At 45.6% G+C, this 18,555-nt stretch overlaps 1 protein-coding gene across 1 annotated transcript in view; it reads right to left on the reverse strand.

The window, feature by feature from the left end:
* Positions 1 to 18,555, reverse strand: part of SARM1 (sterile alpha and TIR motif containing 1) — a 189,460-nt gene continuing 170,905 nt past the window's right edge. The window contains exon 9 of the mRNA XM_069615344.1: positions 1 to 18,555. This exon is cut by the window's right edge and continues 13,024 nt beyond it. The gene's annotated coding sequence lies outside the window, so the exon portion shown is untranslated.

Below are 18,555 nucleotides of genomic sequence, written 5' to 3' on the forward strand. Positions count from 1 at the left end.
TTTGGTTGAGAGTATATTCGGTCTTTCAAGTCAATAAGAGCCCTTTGACATCAGATTGTCAGGCAATTTAAACAACAGAAATGTAGCCAAAACTCCCAAGTTTCTCAAATTATACATAGTACATTCCAAAGGAAACTGGGAACGTATGGGATGTCTAGCTGGTACATGATGAATAAGTAGAAAAAGAGCAAGAGAGTAACATTGGAAATTAGTGGTTAGGAGCACAGTCTGGTTCATTAGGAGACCATTTAGATAAGGGCACAGTCTGGTTCAGTAGGAGAGCAGTGGGACAAGGGCACAGTCTGGTTCAGTAGGAGAGCAGTGGGATAAGGGCACAGTCTGGTTCAGTGGGAAAGCAGTGGGATAAGGGCACAGTCTGACTCAGTAGGAGAGCAGTGGGATTAGGGCACAGTATGGCTCAGTAGGAGAGCAGTGGGATACGGGCACAGTCTGGTTTAGTAGGAGAGCAGTGGGATACGGGCACAGTCTGGTTCAGTAAGGAGAGCAGTGGGATAAGGGCACAGTCTGGTTCAGTAGGAGAGCAGTGGGATAAGGGCACAGTCTGGTTCAGTAGGAGAGCAGTGGGATAAGGGCACCGTCTGCTTCAGTAGGAGAACAGTGGGATAAGTGCACTGTCTGGTTCAGTAGGAGAGCAGTGGGATAAGGGCACAGTCTGGTTCAGTAGGAGAGCAGTGGGATTGGAGCACATTCTGGTTCAGTAGAGCACTGGGATAAGGGCACAAGCTGGTTCAGTAGGCGAGCAGTGGGATGAGGGCACAGTCTGATTCAGTAGGAGAGCAGTGGGATTCGAGCACATTCTGGTTCAGTGGGAAAGCAGTGGGATAAGGGCACAGTCGGGTTCAGTAGGAGATCACTGGGATAAGGGCACAAGCTGGTTCAGTGGGATAAGTGCACAGTCGGGTTCAGTAGGAGAGCAGTGGGATAAGGGCACAGTCTGGTTCAGTATGAGAGCAGTGGGATAAGGGCACACTGGTTCAGTAGGAGAGCAGTGGGATAAGGGCACAGTCCGGTTCAGTAGAGGGCTTAGTCTGGTTCAGTATGAGCAGTGGGATAAGGGCACACTGGTTCAGTATGAGAGCAGTGGGATAAGGGCACAGTCTGGTTCAGTAGGAGAGCAGTGGGATAAGGGCACAAGCTGGTCCAGTAGGAGAGCAGTGGGATAAGGGCACAAGCTGGTTCAGTAGGAAAGCAGTGGGATAAGGGCACAGTCTGGTTCAGTATGAGAGCAGTGGGATAAGGGCACACACTGGTTCAGTAGGAGAGCAGTGGGGTAAGGGCACAGTCCGGTTCAGTAGAGGGCTTAGTTTGGTTCAGTAGGAGAGGAGTGGGATAAGGGCACAGTCTGGTTCAGTAGGAGAGCAGTGGGATAAGGGCACAAGCTGGTCCAGTAGGAGAGCATTGGGATAAGGGCACAAGCTGGTTCAGTAGGAGAGCAGTGGGAAAAGGGCACAGTCTGGTTCAGTAGGAGAGCAGTGGGATAAGGGCACAAGCTGGTCCAATAGGAGAGCAGTGGGATAAAAGACATGCCTACTTTCATGATTAGCAGATTAAGAGCACAGTCTGTTTACTTATACACTGGGCCCTCTAAAGGCTTCAATGGTGTTTAATAATACAGGGATTTAGGGTGTATTTATTTAATACAAAATAGACGGAAGACATTGCATGCACATTCATTAAAGGTCAAACCTTTTCTCCATATAAACGCAGGTATCGAGTGTCCCCAAACATGGCTGCTTGCTTATCTGTGCACTGTCCAGGGGCATTTACACAAGTCTATAAGTGGACATGCCCTCCCAATTAATGCTTGATTATTTTGGGCATACATGTTGCTTGCCACCAAGGCTGCTAAGTGTGGTGCCCCCACGCAAGGAGCCAAAGCAATATTTCAATTATTCTTGTCTTTATGTAATACAGATTTCAGAATTTCGAAATAAAATGGTCTTCAGCTGTGTACTGTGTTCGATCTGTCACTGTGTTTTAGGGTCATTACTGTCTTGCACTCTGTGAATCTCATTTCTTTCCTTGTGCCAACCATTTTTTCTCTGCTCACCAACAGATTGGAAGGGAAACATACATACGGGGTGAATTAACGCGGTCTAAGGAACCCAGGTCAAAGTAACACGATTTCACTTACTGACCTTTAAACTCTAAACAGTCACTGTTCCTCATCCTTTTTAACCAGCCTTGCATTTCGTTATGTCATTTTACAATACTGTGTCTTCTGTACTGTGCTCGGTGGGTTGCACTTCCACAATGGTAATTGTAATTGGGTTTTTATAACTCACTTAATACCCAGAGGTTTCTAAGCGCAGACCTGGGGATCGTACCTGTGTTGCTTCACGTCGTCTTGCTTCCAAGGCGAGCCGTTGCCCCTGAGCTATCCTACCGAGACTGGTAACAGGAATATCTAAGACCCCAGCTTAGGCCACCTCCCATCAAGCTCACTGTAATTGGTGTTTCTAGAGAAACCCCTTGCTTCCTGGACCAAGCCCATTCATCGCAAGATGAGTTGGGGTGGATCAAGGATTCTGGAGGGAAAGATCTGTTGATGAATAGAGAAGCATAACCGTTTGGAGGAGACGACCAAGTCAACAGTTCTCTGCGCAAAGTGAGTCATGAGGCACAGTTCCGAGGAAGAGCATAATCGCAGAGCATATTACACAATACGCAGGTGTCCACAAGGAGCCACGATCCGGATGATGTTTGAACCTGCAACAGCAGGCTCTGCTGTGCACTTTCTGCAACCCCCACTAGAGCCGATTAAACGCTATCGCACCAAATTACTGAACAGGAAAATCCTGTACACAAAAATGCCAAATTTCGAAGTACACATATCCACGCAATTATATGTGGAAGGGTCCTACATCTACCCAAAGGAACTTCCACTGTGTGTATACGTTACGAACTGGGTCTGATTTCAATTCACGCCAGAGTAAGCTGGAACTTGCTATGCTTATTCAGAAAAACCATAATAACTACACCTGTCTTACAGTTCCAAATACTTCATAATCCAAGTACGGACAAAGAGTACACTGTTCTATCCATGTGGAATAAGAAATGTCTTGAAGTCCTAGAAGAGCATGACATTACTCTAGCAACTCTATTAGACAATCCTGACTTCGCTAAAAGAAAACTATGGAGCTCAGATTGGCACCAAACATGTGAACTAAGGCAGAATCCCGACTCTTGACCGAAGTTCCAAGCGAAGCAAGAGCCCTTGGTAAGTTGCAAACTTACCTATCGCAATTTCCTGACCAAAAATGAAGATCCTTGTACATGCAGTTCAGACTCAACTTACTGGATACCAAAGAACGTCTAAGCATGCGTACACAAAACACTAATATGGATCGGACCTGTCGTTTTTGGGAACTGAGCACTGAGACTCTAAAGCACTTAACTTTATTTTGCCCAAGATTACGTAAACTGAGAGCTTGAACTCTGGGCACTGTCATCTGTAAGCACCAACGACTCTGTGCTACCGATTGGTGGCAAACCATGTTTGACGGATCAAATCAAAAACTAATGTTTGCCATGGTAACATTTCTTAAAGAACTAAAGGAATGTCTTGTTGACAAGGGATCGGACTCGAAAACTGCCAACGAGTAAAACCTATCTATATAAAATGGATCCTAGGGCCTAAATCTGTATGGGCTTGTTGATGTGGACATGTGATGGTATATGATGTGGGGTTGTATCAACCTGATGTTTTAAAGGTTTATATAAACTTTATAAAATAAAATTAAAAAAATTAAAAATATACTAAATATATGGGGAGTATGGGTGGAGCCTGCCGGGGGGGGGGGGGGTCTGTGCGGGAAAATCAAATTCAACATGTTCGTGTTCAGGATTTGTTTTTGCTAGTAAATCACACAGATCCAAATAGACTTCACAACCAGACTTAAGAAAAGCCTGGCCCCTCCCCGAGGAAATAAGCCTGGAACAAAGGTAAACATGCCACCTCCTGTTTTTGTCTGTCTTGTGTATATTTGTAAACGGTATTACTGGGGCTTTCCTTTCATGGATTTTATGTCTTTCTATGCCAAGGCAAGGTTTCAAAGGTCTGCAGACTCTGTTTAGTACTGTCCAACAAATAGCACATGGAAACCCTTACAGGATTTGTTAGTTAAGCTGGAAAAACTTGTGGTCAGGTTAAGATTCTCACATAGATCTGGGGGTCATAGGCCTGGCTCCCAGCCAACTCGGATCTGGGGGTCATAGGCCTGGCTCCCAGCCAACTCAGACATGGGGGTCATAGGCCTGGCTCCCAGCCAACTCATACATGGGGGTCATAGGCCTGGCTCCCAGCCAACTCATACATGGGGGTCATAGGCCTGGCTCCCAGCCAACTCAGATCTGGGGGTCATAGGCCTGGCTCCCAGCCAACTCAGACATGGGGGTCATAGGCCTGGCTCCCAGCCAACTCCGACATGGGGGTCATAGGCCTGGCTCCCAGCCAACTCAGGCATGGGGGTCATAGGCCTGGCTCCCAGCCAACTCAGGCTTTATATTTCTGAGGTGATGGAAAATGAGCACAATTCAGTTTGTCAGTTAAGCCATCTATTAGGAAATGTAGTTTGTATTGCATTGCTAGCCATAGATATTATCATATGATGGTGTGGAGTTCACATAAATCAAGTGCACCATTGATTTGGCCCAGGTCAGGTTGGTTGGGTCACATGACCTTTGCAGGCTTGTGGCTCTTAAGGGGGCCGGGTGCACAGCCTCCATAATAAAATGTTGGTTTAGACCAGGGATGTCGAACTCTGGCCTTGAGGGTCGGAATCCTGACAGGTTTTCAGGAGATTCATTAATATTCATGAGGATAAATGTACATACATTTAGAATCATTGCATGCAAATTGATCTCATGAATATTACTGAGGGGGTATCCTGAAAACCCGGCATGGCTCTGGCCCTTTAGGCTTGGAGTTGGACAACTCTGGTTTAGACAATACATCATTAGGGAAAGATGTTTCCTTGAGCCCTTCCTGCCAGCCATTGGTACACAGACTAGTGCCAGACAAGTCAAAGTGTAAGTGTGCTGTCTAGCAAAGAAAACCATATCTAGCCGGCTTAAGGCTAAACTTTGGGCACTGCACGGTTGTTACCGGAGCCAGAAGTCTTCTCTACATATAAACTCACCATTAAAGTGTAGTGAGTTCACTTGCTTCCCTCCACTAACCCTTGAAGGGCAAGAGGTTTCCCCATTCAACTCACTGGTAAGCCCTTGGTAGAAACATAGTAAATGCAGAGAAAGTGCTACAGGTCTGAGGCGGACATCCTTTTAGTGGTTAGGATACATTGGACTGGATCCCTCCATTCATTAGCCCAGTGCTGGCAGTGCTTGGGTGCATGTGGAGGGCAAGGAGAATGGACAATAAATGTACTTTCTGCAAATGGTTTGTTGGGGGGTTTTCCCTTTACCCACAGAGGTGTGTGGCTCAACCGGCAGAGGTTTTGTCATCCATGGTCCACTAACAACACTGGCATTTGTTTCGTAGGACTCAAAAAACTTTCAGCCTGATTATTTTCCACAAAAGGCTTTCGCGATAAATTGAAACGGTTATTCTGTTCATTGTTTTTCTACATGTTAGAGGCAAGGGCAAAGTATAGCAAGAGGGTCATAAAGCACGCCAAAGAGGGCATACAGGAGGAGAGGGGACTAGAAGCATTAGGGGAATAGGAGGGGGGTCTTAAATCTGAAGTAGGACAGGATATCCCATATAGCACAAAGGAAAGATATTGATTATTGAACTGAGGTCTCAGCCTTGCAGTGTTCCTGAGGCAAGTCAAAAACACTCAATACATGTACAAATTGACCAAAAACGAAGTGAGCAACCCGACGCCGACGTGGAGATATGCAAATATAACCAGATCACGAGAACCCAAATACAAGAAAGAAATGACGAAGAACCCTAGCGAGTGACATTTGGATGGGGTTTGGGGCGGCAAACACAGAGGGATGCTGGATCCCAAATACAGGAAAACAATGTCCAAGTGCACAAAGAGTACCCATGTGTGGAGAAAATAGGCAGACACAGACTGGAATGGCTATCTCAAACACAGGCAAAGTATGCCAAAGTTCAGTGTTCGCTACCATGGACTGGAGATCGGAAGGGCTTATAAGAAGATGGCAAGAGGGGAGACTTGGAACAGGAGGATGTGAGTAGCTTACAGCTGGGGCCTATCAAAGCAGGAGGAAATAACAGGCTTAGGGAAGAAAGATAAGACGAGTGTATAAAAAGTGGCTAGAGCATGCGCTTTAGAGCAGTAGAGTGGGCGGGGCTAAATAACATATGAGGAAAGCATTAAGGCAGGAAGGTTAAAGGGGGCCTTGGAGCTAATGATAAGTAGTGTTTATCGAAGGAAAGCAAGAGTGGAATCTTAGAAAAGGAGGACAGGAGGGAATGATCGACTCCTTTAAATTCTTGCTTATTGTCAATGTCCTTAAACTTGACGGTGCTCCCTCTTTCTACTCCCACATTACGCCTCCTCACTAACCTCCCCACATCTTACACCTACCTCAACGGTACATTCTTTCCAGCACTTACCCCTTCCCCTGTGCTATTGTTTGCTGTATGTCTATCTTGTCTTTGGTCTCTGTTCCATGTATTCTCCATCACCCACCGGTCATCGGAGCACTATCCTTCCCAATAAGGCATGGCACCGCTCTCAGGACTGCCACAATCCCTGTTAGTTACTTTGTACTTGTTTGTGGACAAAACATTTAGTGTCCTCAACAAGTACAAATATTTAGATGGGGGTACAAGAGGAGAGACGTGGAGCCTGAAGGCCTAGAGCAGGTGGTAGGAGAGACTTGTAGGAGTAGGAGCGTACTCTGAGCTTGGAGAAAGAGGATATGAGAAGGGACATAAAGGTCTGACTGCCTGGAATTCCCTGACTCTCTCACCCTTCGTTCCATTAACAGGACTGCAGATTTAAAAAAGGACTAAAGACGATGCTTTATAATCATCCTCCCGATTCAGATCTTTTACCCCTCCGTTTGACCTCTCGATTTACCAGACTCTGATTGTCTTTCTAATCTTTTGCCTCCTTCTCGTCTTTTGTCTTGTATTGTTTTGTGTGCAGCCTGAGGACTGTGGGCGTGAGGCGCGATATACAAGAATTCAAATAAATGAATAAAGAGGGAGACTAGGAAGGGCTTAAAGCATGAATATAGAATCTGAGAGCAGATTGCATTTTCTGCTGTAGATTTGTAGGCATGTTTATCAAAACTATTGGAAGCCCTCCAGAGGCATTGCTCAAGCATAGAGAATGCTCACCAGGGCACCTACGATATCGATGTGCCTTCGTATGCGATTAAAGCTTGGTGAAGGTAGATCAGGGTGCTCTCTTGAATAGCTTGCAGATGGGGACATGCCTCACCTTAACAGCAGCTTACTCTTCCCTAAAACATCACACAGAGTTCAGGGCATTCTATGAGACCTCATGAAGGCCACCAGGACATTCAACAAATATTCACAAAGGCATTTACAGGTGCTTTACGAGATGCCCAAAAGACAACGTAGCTGCTTCGCGTAGACCTCAGCAGCAGCACAGGGCAATTAAACCGTCTCCAGAGAAATCTCAGAGCATCGCGTGAGGATTTGCAGGGTTGCCTGTAGGCCCCGTGAGGTTGCAGGGGGCCGTCTGCAACACCTCTGTTGCAGATCACAGCATTCTCCGAAACTACTGTTAGAATGCTAGGTGACCCAACCACAACTAGTAATCCATTTATCATGAAATCAAATGGCACCCTACTATACAACAAACATTGTTCCAATCAATGTCGAAGCTTCGCAAGCTGCTTGAAGTGGTTCAGCTTGGAATAGATGTGGTTGCACGCTTGTTGCAACTAGAGACTCAAGCTGTACCTCATTGACGAAGCCCAATAAGGATGAAACATGTCTGAGGCTCCTTGAGTTCCTATGGAGGCCACTTCAGGCTTTATTGCTCTCTTCCAGGGTGGTGTCCAGGTGGATCTGAACATGGTTCATCCTCGTAAGGGCTAAAAACAATTATATGAAATGTAACAAAATGAATTCCCAGTGAGTAAGAGGTGGTGGGTCAAGCATTTGAATAATTTCTCTGCAGTGGTTAGCCACATTCTGAGTAAATTGAATGAACTCATCCAATTATGTATAAGAGGTGCCTTGGAGGAGAAGAGACAGTCCTATCTCAGCCCACTGACAGAGAATATTCATGTATGCTGCGATATAGCGGTTCATGCTGGATTCCCCCCCGCTTCCAAACACCACAATAACAGATATTTGAATCACCCAACGGAATGCTAAAGAATGTAACATCGTAGGAACGACGAGGGGAGGAATCGCTGGTGCCGCGGAATTCCCACTTGAGAAACGAGGGCTTGTCCCATTGCAGAAATGAGCATTTAACTCGGAGCTTTCAACCTGGACGATCAGCAGCCCCTTTGTCCTCTTGTATCGATTCTGAAGTTCTAGGGACGAAGGCGTGGTGCTGCCGGAAATTACGAAAGCTCAAGAGAGCAAAGAGGGAATTTGTAAGAGTTGTGTTGGAAGGGGTAAGATTGGGCTTTGATATCGTTAAGACGGCTGAACTCACACAAAATCCAAGCTAAATAAAGGGCACCCTTGAGGATGCTGACTTATTTCTATTAATGAAGCACCCAGATTTCTTTCTATTAATGGATGCTCTTTGTCCCCAAAAATATTTATTTTGAGTACAGAAGGGTTACCTACTAAATGAGTAATAGATGGGCGAATGAATGGGTGTCACTGTAGGTGGAACGAGAACAGAAAGTGCTTCTCTAGACGTCGTTCCTATTGGTATACGGTCATTTTGCCCCCGGCCGAGGAATAATCAAAATTCTTTACCCATGATCGTGCAGGATTTTGGAAGAGTGTAAGGGCACAACATTAGTCCAAATGGAACCTTAGTTTTGGTTTGAGCTGTTGCAGCATTATTTACAGGGGACCCAAGGAACATATCGGTTCTCCTGAGAATATCTGGACACCAACCCAAGGAGGCGCTCCAGTGTCTTTTGGATCCTGTCTAGTCCACTAATTGCCATCTGGCCTAGAGCAGCGGAAAGAGTCACCCTTTGTATTGCTAGTTACTATAATAACCGCATAAGCCTTCTTGTATTGCCTTTCCAAAACGTCACATATTTAATTTAGGACTTTTATTTATCAGCTTAAATCTTTCCCATCTAGTTGTATGTGGACAAACAATAGCAGAAAATCAAAGCATCCAGACTGCGGGATCCAATGGGTAATACTGGATTGTTTGAGCGGTTCCTTTTCTATGCGAGGCTAAAGATTGCTTTATCGACTCGACGTTTGATAGCGGTCGACATGTACATTTTTCTTATGTATCTTAATACCAGTGTTCACTGTGTTCCTGAGCTCGCCCAGATTTTGGCAGATAAAGTGAGCAGACGCAAAGGGCAAAAAAGTGTTTTGCCAAGATGTACGGTGTGGCAGAATAAAAACATAACCACACAAACACACCACATTACTAGTAAAACATAATTGAATGGTTGTACATTGAAATGTTTCCCAGATCCGGCAAGACGCTGGAATACAGTTTGTAGGAGAATGGCTGCTGACCTTCTTGTGGTAGAGACGGGCACTTGACACTCTATAGATTGACCTATGGTCTATGTGAGGGAAGCTTATAATGCAGAAGCACCCGGAGTCATTGTGTTGTGCTACTCCATAAGCGAGGTTAACGGATCACTTATTAACCACAGACTAAGATATCGACAGCTGCATGGTTCGACAACTGCCTTACATTCCTCCAAGATTGAAATGCATGTGGAGAAAACAAAGGGTCTTCTAAGACACTAGCCTATGTTTTCTGTAGGGAATACGCCAGTCCCCGTGCGAGCAGTTAAATATGGGCCTCGTCAAAGGAGTGGAGAAGAGCAGGGCAGACTGGTAATTGGTGGCCATTAGGAATATCCCACGAATACCCAGCCAATGCAAAAATAGTTTAATTAGAGATTTTAATATTGTTCTAAGAGATCCAATCGCCACATGCATGCGTAGTGAGGCACAGTGAGATAAAGTGATTTTCAAAGAGTCGCAATTTTTGGTCAAGTGGGGACGATGACATTAGGACCAAAGTTCTTCAGGATCCACGGTTGGCCACTTAATCACAAAGCTACATCTCCTGCCGTAAGAAGTTAAGGGTTGCTGATCTGCTCCAGCTGCTTACTTTAACTCATCAAATATAGGAATTTGTGAATTATAAACTGGGAAGTCTGTAGCATGTACCCTTTACATGGAGTTGTGTTGTATTGTTTTTCAATATTGTATTATATAAGTTATAATGTAATATTGAAAAACAATACAACACAACTATGGGCCTCATTACAAGTTTGCCGGTCCGGGAACTACGGTACCGGTAAGCTTGCTGGTACCGAAGTTCCCAGACCGGCAAACTACGAGTTGTGCTCGCGGGTGCCTTTCTGCCTGCCAGCGGTACCCGCGAGCACAGCATGTCGGATGCACCGGCACCATTCTGAATGGTGTCGGTAGATTCGACCTCCCCATTCCCATTTGAACCCTCTGGGGCTCAAATGGGAATGGGGAGCATTCCATTCCTGCGCGCGCGAATGGGCAATTGCCGGGTCCGCAGGGCCGCAATGACCCGGTAATTGCCCATTTGTGGGCGCCGGAAAAAATTACAAGTTTTGCGCCAGCCTGCCGGTTTTACCGGCAAGGCTACCGCCAAACTTGTAATGAGGCCCTATGTGTTTCTACCTAGAACAGTCTTTATTGAGGAGGAGCCTTATCTGGGCATCAAAAATGTTGCTTGCCTTAAAATAAGGGTAAATTCACCTCGTCCTCTGAGTACAAATGGCTTCAACACTCAAGCCCTAACGTGAGTCTCCCTTGATAGTGGCAACCAGCAAAACCTCTAGCTCATTCAAGGTAAACACATTTTCTTTTTTAATTACTATTGTGGTCCAAGTATCCCGTAAGAACTTGGACCTTCTCCTAATTTTTGACCTGGTGTCATTGCTGTCCTGTGTATGCAGGTTGTGTTTTCTTAGTGGTCAGATCGCTTTGGGGAATTGTCTTCTATTTTGCTGCGTTACTTCCAAGGTGAAAATTATGGGATTCAGGTTGTGTAATTGCAGGCCATCTGCAAAACACACTCGCCAACGCCATCCTCAGGGCTTTGTGGTTTCACGGCCACTTCATGATGTGATCAACTCTTGGGCACCCTTGCATTGAGATTGCAGCATATGCTGGTGTGTTCACATGTCTCCCCATGGTTAGTATCACTTTTCTTGCCAATGCGAAGACCACTCCTTCTCTTGCAATGTGCCCTACTGGCCTACCTTTATAGGTTCCTGGTCCATGTCTTTGTGGCATTCTTGACCCAGTACCTGATTATTTTAGGCTTGTTGCAGAATAATAGCAAGTCATATGTTTCTTGCTTGTACTTTAGAGGTTAGTCACAGGGACTTGTAGAGGAGACCTTGATAAGGGGGAACTGGGATGTTCCATACCCTTCTGGGAAGGCCGCTGCATCAGGTGGCTCTGATGACCAAAACAGAGCTGCCGGATGGCTATCATTGATTGAGGTCTATGTGGCATTGCAAACGAGGCAGGTAGGCTCCTCAAATCTAGGAAGTGACATACCCTTTACGTAAAGTGTCCTTCTCTGCTCCATGCCCCATTGAGTAATTTGTGATAGGTTTTGGTACAATGTTGCTCTATGTGCGTATCCTTTACTTCACCCTGGCTCAAGTGGATCCTGGAGCGAAGCACTGGAATTAGAGGCTCAAATCACGTGTTCCATTTGTAGTTGAGTCCCCGAGTAAGAGCAAAACCATCAGCTTCACAAACGCAAGCAGGAGCACCTTTGGAATGACAGATACCAAAATAAGGATGTTGAGTGTTACGTTTCTTTGTTTTATTATTTATAATGCGCGCCGGAATCGAGGGTATCAGGGTGCAAAAAGCAACAAGAAAATGTTCAGCTTCGGTTACATTGCTGTACAGTTATACACATATATATACAGATTATATACAAAGGAAGTAAGGCAGTTTAAGATAGCTAGATTAGTAAGGGCAGATGGCCAAAGAGAAGAAGGCATGATAAGGGAGGTGTATACAGGCAGAGAGGAAACGGACAAGGAAGGTATAGTGGCGTCGGTGTGGGACAGTCTATGCCTAAGCGGTCATTTTCCTTAATCCAGTGAATTAAATTGTGCCTAAAGTGTGGGTATGTTTGATCTACCCTTAGAGTTCCAAAGTTGGGAGGCTTTCACCGGGAAGCGGTTATGGAGCGTTTAAATCTGGGCACCGTCAGGAGGTTGGAGTTGACAGTTCCTGTAGGGTGGTTGGAAGAATGTCTCTTGAATCTGGCTATGAGGTAACGTGGGGCAGCGTTATTAAGGAATTTTTGTGCGAGTGAGGCTACTTTTAGTGAGATTTTGTCCATTGTGGTGAGCCAGTTGTTCGATCTCCTTATATCAGAGATATGTTCTTTTTTGGGGATACTCAATGCTGCTCTGAGAGCATTATTTTGTAGAATCTGGATTTTGTTGGTGATATATTTGTTAGTCCCTAGATATAGAGCGTTACAATAATCCAGTTTTGACAAAATAAGGGCTCTTGCCAGGGTGGTGCAGCTGTTGGTGGAGAGGGAGGGCTTGGCCGCTCTGATTAGTTTACATGTGTAGGCGGTAGAGGAGGCCATGGAGTGGACCTTTCTGTTGACGGTAAGGGTGGCGTCTAGGTAGAAGGCTAAGGTTTTGACTTCTTTGGCTACTTTGATAGTGTTGCCATCTATGATAAAGCTGGTGTAGTTGAGGCCAAGTTTGTTGATATTGGAGGAGGTGCTGAGGATTATGAGCTCAGTCTTGTCATCATTCAGGCATAGGCCATGAGAGGCCATCCATGCCTGGATGATGAGGTACACTCTATTCACCAAGGCCAAATCCTTGTCATAATCTCCCGTTAAAGGTATGAAGATCTGGGTATCATCAGTTGGTGTAGGTGATACCAAGACCATCGAGATCATCAAAAAGGGGCTTTGTGAATATGTTGTACAGGGTAGGTATAAATCAGCTCAGCTCTGTCAGGGTAGGTTAATGACGTATGTGAGAAACCTGAGGGTATTTTCCCCTGTAGACCTTGGGGAAACCCTTATTCAGGTGGCCTGGGGAGGGCTGGCGCTCTCAGATCCCAACTCTGGAGCTAGACGAGCGAGGGAGCATCACCTGGGTAAGGGGCCCCAGGGTTATGCTCAGGGTAATGCCCCAGGTGAGACGCGGTATGTTACCGGTGAAGAAGATGAGGAGAGTGAGATCCCTAAGACCTTTATGGGTTGTGCCACATCTGCTCTCCTTCTTCCCACTGAATCTCTCACCCAATTCCACCGATCCCTCTGTATATGACCTATTCCCTAGGATATCAAACCCCGTCATATTCAGAAACCGTCTCTCCCAAAACCCCTGTAGTCCTGTGTCTTACCCGCATAAAACCGGTCATTCTTTTCCACGCCCCTCTGGCCACTATTTCCCACACCCCCCTTCTGCTCACACAAAATACTACAGTTCCCACAATCCCGGTCCTAACTTTTCCCATTGACCCCGCAAACCCTATCATTCCCATCCCTCTGATTGTCACTTTCTGAACTCCCAGTCGAAAGCGACCAACACTTATAATTCCCAACATCCCCTACGTTCTGTTCACAATCTTGGTTATTCTCATCCATTTCACAAACCTTCACAATCATATCCCGTAGGATATTTAAATTCTTTAACTTCCCCCCTTTCCGACACGTACACCTTTGCACAAAGGACTTGTAATGCTCAACCTGTGCACCTGACATGTCTTAACCCGAGGGTCAGGCAATTGACTCAAATCACACACACCTGACGGCCCTTCCTTTTCCTCACAGGGATAAAAGGTGAAGCCAGAGAGCACAGGACGAGCAAGGCGACCACGACAGACAGCAAAATGAGGCGGCTAAGCAGGCACGGCAGTACAAGTGAAGGAGAAAGGCAACAGAAATCGAGAGGGTGGCGAAGAGAGAAGTGACCTTGCCCTTTTCATCCTAGACACGCAGAACCTTCGTGGAAGAGAGCCTAAGACCACGAACAATAGCACAATTATCTTACAGCAGATGTCAACAGGGCAAGCATATACCGATAAGCAGGAGCGAGGCACGCTCCCGTGACCGTGGTACCAGCCATGACTCCCATGAAGAAGAAAGGACAAGCGATTCATAACTGCCGGTGAGTCGAAAGGGAAAATGATAAGAACGGGCTGTGTTGAGTGAGAATCGCAGAGTGGCAAGTTTGAACCAAGTTCATTGAACCAAGTTCATTGAACCAAGTTCTATGAACTGTGAAGAAATTGTAAAAGGTGTAAAAAGGAGGAAACTGGCACCACATGGGTGCTAAATCAAGAGACTCTGGTCGAGTCCCATAGGAGAGAAACTACAGATACCAGAAGGCTGTAGGAGGGCCAGCGAAATAGGTCGAAGTGGTCATACGGAGGGTCAAGCAAATTCCCTGTACAATCGAAAGACTTTGATCTACAAGCAGTGCGAGGGAAAGGGAAGTGAATCCCTCAGTGAGAGTAAACATTGAGAAACCAAGGGAACTGAATCCTGCTAAAGTCAAGAATGTAAAGAGAAGAAGGGTACGAGCCCGACCGAGGGAGATCCAGGGGTGAAGCTATCACCCAGAGTTGATTGATAAAGGAACTGTGAAATATTGAGGAATATGATAAGTGAAGGGTCAGCACCCAGAAGAGGGGGACCCAGGGGTGAAACCATCACCCTATCGGAACTGTTATGAACAATTGAGAAGGGTAAGCGTCCAGAAGAGGGGGAGCCAGTGGAGAACCCATCACCCAGCGAACATTGGGAACAAACTTTTATTTGGTTAAAGAAGCTTTTGTTTTTTGTTACTTGAACACGTCAGGCCCGAAGGCAAGAGACTTTAAAAGGAAACAAGACTTGGCCATCAACGGCCCTGAGAACTGCCATTGGAACTGTCATCTCGTGCTGGAGAAGCCTGAGATTGTACTGTGCTCCAAGTTCCCATCTTACCCTGTGTCCAAAACGTGGGGAAGGGAGACCCAGACTAATGCATAAGAACTATCCCACACACCTTTTGGTAGTAGTTGTAAGGTTTGGCATTCGGTTTCTTAGCAAGAGGCCTTTTTATTTTGACACAACACCACTACAACTGCCTTATTTTCATTAGATGATCGTAGCTTGCTCAGATGTTAGATTTAGGTTTAGATTAGGTGTATACAAACTTCATTGTTCAATAAACACCCTTGAACTGTGATCACTTGTGTCTGTTTTACTTGTTGTCACCATAAGTTTCTCACACATAGTACCTGGTGCAGAGGATGGTGTCTTTGATTTGAAACACTATGGCCGACATGAAAATGCTGCTCTTAAAAACATTGTGAGAAGCAAGCAAAACCCACCGTTCGAGCATATTTAGGGTCAAAGTGTACATAGGTGTGGAGTCGGGTGAAAGGATGAGGGGAAATATATATATAAAAAGAGTGTTTGGGGGAAATGAATGATCACATTTGCAACCACTTTGACTTTCCCTCGATCTCTACCTCAAAGAGTGAGAACATTGATTCTATTTTCGCAATGCAAACAAATCCTTTCTGTCGATTCCCGTAAAGTTGACAAATCATATTTCTATGGTTTCTGATTAAGCCATACTCTCTGTATGAGTTTTAAAGGGGCTTCTTGGGAGTGGTAAAGCTGTATTTCTTGCTCAGCAACTGCCAGAGTTCCCTTCTAGTGCCACAATGGGGGAAATCAGTTAGCTAGATAAATGACACATCCTCAACGTTCTGACATGACTGACACATTCTCACAGTGTAAATAAACTTCTGCAGCGTCTACTCAGATATTTCCACACTAGGTTTCCAGTAGTTCTGGGGAATAAGGGCTGTGTGTTCACTTTAGTGTTCATGGAGAAACAGGAGCAGTTTCTTTCCACGTGGCATTTGATGGAATGAGTGCAGCTCCTTCCGGGGTGGTCATGCCAATATGACATCACCTCTGGAAATTGGCTTAGTACGTACAAAGTTCGTTGGCATTCCTCAGAAAGATGCGTTACTTCCTTTTCCTTTTTTAAGGGCAATCATTTTCAGTCTTCAGTTGGGCAGGTAGGACAAAATGTTTTGGGAAAAGGGAAATCTTCATTTGAACTCCAATTTCTGTAATTTCTTTGGGTTAATCCAAGCATCGAATTTGAGGGCGATCCTGGTTAATTCGTTTTTAATCCCATGCATGCCTGTCTTCCAGTCTTTAGGACGCAAAGTCAGAAAGATCCCTTTAACATGGAAACTCTTGAGCAAATTATCCTAGCAATCCTACCGGGCGGGAGTTCATTGTCTTTGCCTGATCTACACAATGCAGACCCTCGTTTCCCATTTCATCTCCTTCATAGAGCGATTTTCAATTAAATGCCCAAGTTCTCCCATTCCATGCATGCTTTCCTGCATGATTTTGTGGGGATTTTAGACGGCACAAGTCCATCAGGCCGTGGACAACTGGTTGATCCTTCCAATTCATTCTCTGTGGCAAGCGACCAAAGGCATTCATCAGGTGCGCAGAATCTTGCAGAGTCATTGCATTCTCATGAATATGATCAAAGTCTCATCTAAGCCCAACTCCATGCCTTTCGTTTAAATTTGCTCTGGAGAGAACAGAACTGGGGTTTAATTTGCAGCCTTGTCCATTGGGGTATTAAAGTGGTAAATCCGCTGGAATACCGTCCAACAGAATTATTGTTACCCCCACTTGATCAGGCGGATTTACCAACAGATTACAAGTGGTGGTGGCGGTGTTAGTCGCCATTAATTTGGGGTTCAGAGGACTCCATGGAGTATTTTAGCAGAATTACTGGCACAGTAATTATGCCAATTTTTGGCAGAATGTGGGAGGATTTACCTCCAGCTATATGCTGGGGGTAAAACCCCCACTCCAGGGCCAAACTCATAGTATGGCGGAGCAGGAAAAGTGGCGGTAATTCTGTTACCGCTTCTTTTATCCACACCGCCATACTCTTGATCTTAATGAGGCCTTTAATCTGTCCACAGCGTATTCATTAATCTGGTTGATATTGTGCCTTACACGATGGTGGCACCATGGGCTTGGCTCGACCTCAGGCAAGAGGAGCAAGCTAGCATGTGGGGTGTACCAGGGAAACAGCCAATTCAGCCATTCTACCCGACAATTACTGGGGACTGTTCAACAGACCAGACTAACCACTGCTTATTTAAGGGCCTTCAGTCTTGTTCTGGTTCTCTTTTCTGAAGTCTGCATTTCCTTCAAGATGGCTCCTTGCTGGGAATAGCCGTGGCACATGTACATGCTCAATGGATAGCAACTCGAGTGGTCAGGGTGTTTAGGCAGATATGTTGGTTATCGTGGCCTTTGCCTTCAATCTTTTTCAAGCTTGTAATTTTGCACACCCTTCCAAAAGATCCTTGTTACGTTCATGGGATTTTCCATTGGTGTTACAATGATTGCAGAGGATCCCAAGCCCTTCCAGCCCAATCTTTGGAAAAAGTTAGCTTTGTGTCTGTGTGACAAAGTTTCTACTGCTCTTCAGGAATCCAGGGGTGAGCAGTGCCCACTCTGCCCCCGCACTACTGAAGCAGCAGTCATCCCTATTGTAAAGGTGAAACAGGCATAGGCGGACAGGTATACCCCTTTGCCAAATAAGGTTTCACAGGCTGAGGGCAGGCTATATTCTTCGGGAGTGGGGTGAGCTGATACTGAAGCATTCCGAACAAGAACAGTACAGTGGTACTAATATAAAAGAATGTCCAACCAAGGTTCTATACAAGCATAGGATCTTTAATTAAATAAACTAACAAACAAATGCACAAAACTAATAAAATCACTACTGTGAAAACAGAGAAAGTAGACTTTGAAATAAGGGGGCACTCTGGGTTAGTAGACAGGGGTGCCCAGGCAAAGATGCCAGCAGCAGAATTTTAATGATAATGAATATGTCTTTCAAAAGGGAAAGAAGGGGCTTGAAAGTCGTGAGGTTCCTTAAAAACGGAAGAGGGGAACAGGGCCACTTGAAATAACTATGGCTCTTGTCTTTCAGGGCTCAGCTACATTGAGCCAGGTTTCTAGGTGCTTTTCTGCAGTTGAGCCAATGTCGAGATAGTCAGGTTGTGCTGTCCCAACGGTGAGACGGCATCAAGACAATTTCAAGTTGGGGTTCCCAATGGATCGCATCAGTGTTCGTGACGGGTTGAGTTGAGGGCTTGCAACAGGCCGAGTCAGCGGTCGAGTCGTGTTTGGAGGATTTTTACGCTGGGTTGAGTCCGTTTTCAAGATGGGCTCATTGATGGGTACCAGCAGGTCAAGGCAATCCTTCTGATGGATCGAGCCAAATGTTGAGGCACTGGGCATCGGGCGTTTCTACAGAGTTGAGCCAGAGGTCAAGCTGTAATGGGACGAAACACTTTAATGGGTTTAGTCAGCGTCAAAACTGCCCGAAGAGCAGGTAAGTAGTTTGAAATAC

This window comes from Ambystoma mexicanum, chromosome 9 (genome assembly GCF_040938575.1).
Source record: "Ambystoma mexicanum isolate Mex_15411 chromosome 9, UKY_AmexF1_1, whole genome shotgun sequence".
NCBI lineage: Eukaryota > Metazoa > Chordata > Amphibia > Caudata > Ambystomatidae > Ambystoma > Ambystoma mexicanum.